This window comes from Pongo abelii, chromosome 7, assembly GCF_028885655.2.
Source record: "Pongo abelii isolate AG06213 chromosome 7, NHGRI_mPonAbe1-v2.0_pri, whole genome shotgun sequence".
NCBI lineage: Eukaryota > Metazoa > Chordata > Mammalia > Primates > Hominidae > Pongo > Pongo abelii.
The window spans coordinates 42,942,501-42,948,082 of record NC_071992.2 but is presented as its reverse complement, the minus strand read 5'-3'; the positions used below and the strand labels follow the sequence as shown (position 1 = coordinate 42,948,082).

Sequence of the window (5,582 nt, the reverse complement as noted above, 5' to 3'; positions counted from 1 at the left end):
AACCTTGCTCGGCTTTCTAGAGTCTGTCTCATGCCGGCAGACACCCCATAGTTATTATTCTCTCTGCCCTCTGCAACATTTACCAGTTAGGGGGAAAATAAAGCCAGAAAATTGTTGCTATGGGCTCTGTTTTGTGGAAGTTAAAATGCTGGAGCAAGAATCTGATTGCTTGAGAGCTCCATCTCTCTCTCTCTCTCTCCCTCCTACCCTCCTACCCCCCATACCTTCTCCTTCTTTTCCTCTCCCCTCCACCTCCTTCCCCCACCCCGCTCCCCCACATTTTCCTACTCATCTCCCCTCTCTGCACTGGCCTCCCGGTCCTGCCCCCACATTGGGCTGGAGGAGAGCCTTACAGGTTGTCAATGAAACACGGAATTATTTCCTTTGATGGCTTAGATAATAGTAGGAGCCAAAGCAATGAGTGAGGTCGGCTGAAACCAATGCAGTCCTGCCCGGGACTGGAGAGCCAATCGCAAGAGCAGAGGGCGGGGCGTCGGCGCCAGCCGATAATTGCTAAGTGCATCGCTAGCACAGTTGGTCCGAGCTGCCGAAAGGTCTGGTCGCAGAGACAGGAACGCGTAATCCTCAGCGTGCTCCAGCCCACAGCTTCGCTCCACTGCTCGGCAGGGCAGCTGGCCTCTGGGCACCGGCCCATCTGCTTCGCGGAAAAGGTACCTCTGCCTGCATCCCGGGGGCGCAGCGCCTCTGCGTCTCCATTGCCAGTGGCTTTGCAGTTTAGCCTAGGTGGAGGGATTGCAGAAAGAAAAGTTTCTGGGAGGAAATGTGATAAAGGTGGGAAATCACTGTCTTTTGTTGGGAGGAAAACAAGCGGACAATTTGGGAAACTTCTGCGCTGGCAAGAAATGGGCTTGTTTACTACTCCTAACTAGCTGCGCTCAGGTCTGTCTAAATAGGTCTGGTCTCGGGCTAGGGTGTCTGCAGGGCTGGGGTGGAGATTCGGGTGTGCTGGGTGAAAGAAGTTGGATCCCAGGGTGTGCTGTTTCCTGGTGCACCCATCATGGATAGGTTGGTTCCGAGAAACGTGATTGGTTGTTTGTGTTTTCCGCTATAGGGTCTGTCCTCTTCCTATTACCTTGATCTGCTTTCCCCAAACTATTGTGACCTTCAGCTGGAGTCCTTCCTCAAACTTCTGCCTCCTTCCTGCCTGTTTCAGTTCATTTTATTTGGTGGAAGGAGACATTCCCCGGGGTGGGTGGGTGAGGATGGGCTATTCTGTTTGACCTGGTGGGCACCTACGTGACAACTTGGTGACACGTCAGCAAAACAGTTCTCAGAGGAAAGGAAATCACATAATCAATTAGGTCCCGAAAACTCTGGAAGACTTTCCAGGCTTGGGGTGTCTTGAAAAAAAAAAAAAAAGAAAAAGAAAAAAAACGGGATAGAGAGTTCGGTTTGGTACCGTGTGAAGCTTACACCCTTGTCCCCAGAAGGGGTACCTGGCCCGGAGCATCCCCGCAGCTCTGGGAGGTGGAGGCTGGTGGAGGGGGTGGCTCCGTGTAGGTGCGCAGGTTGTTTTGGTGCACAGGTGCATTTGTGGCAGAGGTGGTGCTGAAGTCACCATCCATACTGCTTCTGCTAACTGCTCTTGAAGTGAAACAGCTCACTCCGGCAGGCAGCTGGTTCAGCCCAGAAGCACCCTTGAGCATTCTAAATCGCGAGACCTCAGGGGCCTCTCTTGCTCTGATACCCTTGGGAAACTCCTTTCTCCCCCGGCCTCCTCCGCCTTTGGCTTCTGCTAAAGGGAGATATTAGGTAGGTGAGCCACTAGGAAGCAGGGACCCACGGGGAAGCAGGCGATGTGCTTGGTCTCGAACTTTCTTCCTCTTCTGCGAAGGCAGCTTCTGCTTGTGTGCCCACCGCACTTCACCAGGTGCGCTGCCTACCTGCAGGATACTCTGAAGCTGATAGTCTGGGGGTGATCTTCCAAGTCCCAGGGGCGTTGAAGAGTTTAGATGAGTTTCATCCCTCTGATTTCCGTTAAACCTGCAGCTGGGGAGTTCGACTGCATATTCTGGGAGGGATTCTCCAGTGACACCTCTTCCTCAGGGCACTCTTCCGCGGAGATGCAGATGACAGTCTTGATTCCCCAGCTCCACAAATCCTTTTCACTTTTTAATTCTTATTTTCTTTAACCACCACAACAGATTCTCCTCCACCTCCTGTAGGCAGCTATTTTGGGTGGGAACTGTGATTATTGAAACTCTATTCACAATGGTTAAAAAAAATGCCTGCCCACTTTTTTTTTTGGAGGGGGGGTGTCAAAATACCATCAGCGTTCTCTTCTGTACATCCTATCGGACAGTAAACAAAACAAATTTGCAGCCCTGCCAATTATAATCCTTTTGTGTTTGGGGGGCACGGAGTGGAAGCTGAACTTTTCCCAGCCGGTGGGCATGGTTAGTCATGGAGGTCGTCCTCTGTGGCCTCTCCAGGGCACGTGACCCCCAGGGAGCCCAGGAGGGGCAGCCCCCGGCACGTGGGGGATCTTGCATGAGAGCACCTTGGTTTTCATGAAGGCAGTAAAGAAACCAGAAAATGCTTTTGAGTTTGAGGATTGCAAAACTGGGGGTTCCCTTTAATTGATGCCAATCTGTTGGATTTCTATCGTGATAGGAAATATTAAAAGTAAGGCATTTGAAACAGCTCCTGAAGGGTGACTCATGCACAGAGGGAAGAGGCAGTGTGGGGGGAGGGGGCGGAGGGGGCCTTGGAAAGTACAAGTGGGACACGCTGGAGCGCTTGCTTTCCTTTCCTCTGCCTCCTCCTCATTCCTCTTTCTTGTATTTCCCCATTCGGAACAGAGATCATTAAAATAACAACTTTAGACCAAAAAAAGGATCCTAGGAGCTGAAAAATAATTGACGAAGTGCAAAACACCCTCATCACAGCTTCACCTTGGATGGGGTGAGGTGTGAAACCCAGGACCCAGCGCCTCTGCTGCGATCCAGTTTGGAGAATCTAATTGCTGGTGTTAGGCTAATTAACTCCTTGTGAAGCTGCATCCCTGTTTGTGTATGCAAGGACGGATGGATGTGCAGGAAATTAAATGTGTTACTTGTCATTTCATCAAACATGATGGCTTTGGCCAGGACCCTGGATAAGCACTATCCACAGACCCAGCGTTTTCTCCTCTTCCCAATGGGCCAAATTGGATCGCTCTCTCTTTTAACCACTATGGTGGGAAGGGGTTGTGTCTTTCTGCTTTTCCAAGCCCTGCGTGAGTTACCTGGCAAATAAAAGTCCTCTCCTTGCTCCTCTGTCCCTCCATCCTTGTCATCCTTCTGCTATCCCTTTTCATCATAAACATATCAGTAAGTAATCTTTTTGCCAACCTACTTTGATCTTGTCATTTTGTGCTGATTTTTCTGTTAAAGAAAATTGTCCCCTGAAATAAGACTGAAAACATATTAAAATTTTTATCAGAGAAGAGCCTTTTTGCCTTCTGCTTTAAAATTTAATTTTGTGGTTTTGGGGAAATCTAATAAGCACACCTATTGTGTTAGCTGTTTTGGTAACCGCTTTTACAATGTCTTGTTTTTTTTTCTGTGGATGTGTGAATTCCCTTCCTGTCCTAGGGGAAGGTGTGTCTGGAGATTTGAAACACTCTGGAACACCTCAGAAAGTTGAAGAGATTGGAGCACGCTATTTCCATGTATTCAAGGTGGGGTGAAGGCTGTTTTGAAACTCAGACCCTGAAATGTATTCACCACACTCTGCTATTTTCCCTCTTCATCTTTCATTTAGGAAAATTTCATAGCCCAAATTATGAGTAAATAGTTCATCTGACTCACTCTCCTTCCCATGCTCGTGCCCCTTCCTCCCTTCCTCCCTTCCCCCTTGGGAGCTATTTCACACTGAAGCGGGTACCTGGGTAATCTTAATCTGACATGTAGGGTTACCTCTTTTTCCTGGTTACTTTTTGTTTCTTCCTTCCTGTCATTTCAGAGGGCCCCAGGGTGGAAATCTAATTGTAGATGTCTTGGGCACCTCACTTCTGAAACAGTTAACCAGGGGACATCAGGAATTGTGGAATGTGATAGGAGCCTACCCTAGGGGAGCAATGAGGAAATCCTTTCCCCAAGTTCAGTTCTATGCAGACCTCACCAGAGCACCTGGAGTGGTGCAGCTGACCTGCGTGAGGCAGACAGGGCAGATGCTTCGAAGCACAGTCCTGTCTGACACCTGGAGAGTCCCACCAAGCGCAAGCCCTCACTGCGCCACTGTCCTGAGGCCTGCGCCTGCTGCAACCCCACGCACAGAGCTGACCTTGGAAACATTAGCATGCAGGGAAATTTGCCTGCTATGCTCTCAGTTTCTTTGCTCTTTGTTCTCACCCCTAAATCTATTAATAGTTGGAAAGGATCAAATCTGCTCATTCATACTAAGGTGTGAACAGTTAATAGTGTTGCCACTTACAGAGGTATTTAAATTCTTAAAGGAAATCAAAGATGTGTGTGTGTTCTCACTTGTAAGTGGGAGCTAAGCATTGAGTACACATGGACACGAAGAAGGGAACAATAGGGGCCTACTTGAGGGTGGAGGGCGGGACGAGGTAAGAATCAAAAACCTGCCTATCAGGTACTATGCTTACTACCTGGGTGATGACACCAAACCCCTGCGACGTGTAATTTATCTATTATAACAAACCTGCACATGTACTCCCGGACCTAAAATTAAAAAGTTGGAAAGAAAACAAGAGATGTGCACAGTCAAATTCCAGGCACCTGCTAGTGGGATTGGGCAGAGGCAGACTGAGTCTGGATGGGGAGCAGAGTAGGGAACGGCGGCCTTCGCTTTTTAGCTCTGGCTGGTCCTGCTCTGACCCATGCTGAAAACATGCTGCAGTGTCCCAGGGCTTTGTGATCTTACTATCTGGGTTCTGGCACTTGAACTAGATCCCTCAGATTTGAACTTGGGCATGTGCTTATGTGCCTTTTCTGACTTTTAGTCCCCTTAGATATAGAGCCAGAGGTCAGGACTACATTCTCACAGGCTCCTTTCCACTCCAACCTTCTCTCTCGATTTTGCCACAGAGCCCTACATCCCACTGCAGATGCTACAGCTCTGGAAGCTCTCGGAGCCTGCAGAGCATCCTTTCGTGCGGGCCATGGTGATCAGCGATGCTTTCAGAGCTGGAATCCATGAGGGCAGCTCAGAAGATGTTGTAACAGAAGAAACACAGGATGAGGGCTGATGTAATAACTGATTTTGGTTTAGGAGGGGATGTTATATGGAGGATGGCAACCAGCTGTTCTCCATCTCCAGCAAGGATTGAACTAGAGAAAATAGACAGAAATTGCAGCAGATGGACTTAGATTAGGTATGAGGAAGAATTTTCCGTCAGCAAGAGATGTTAAAAAGGGAAGGTTGAGCCTCTGTGATGATCTTTAGGAAATGGATAAGCAGGGGCTTTTAGCTGAGGGAGGAGCCACAGATCTGTGAGGAGGGAAAAGCAAGGGCCATGGAGTTTGGGCATCTGTGCCCTTTGCTGATGAGAACCCTTACCTATTTCCCTGAGCCTGGAGACCCCTCCCCTGCCCTGCACCAGCTGCCACCTGGAC

At 49.1% G+C, this 5,582-nt stretch overlaps 1 protein-coding gene across 3 annotated transcripts in view; it reads left to right on the top strand.

Moving 5' to 3' along the window:
* Positions 1–530: 530 nt before the first annotated feature.
* ZMAT4 (zinc finger matrin-type 4) overlaps positions 531–5,582 on the top strand; it is a 372,149-nt gene continuing 367,097 nt past the window's right edge. For all 3 annotated transcript variants that reach the window (XM_009243743.4, XM_002819032.5, XM_054561500.2), the window contains exon 1: positions 531–671. The gene's annotated coding sequence lies outside the window, so the exon portion shown is untranslated. The remainder of the gene's footprint in view (positions 672–5,582) is intronic.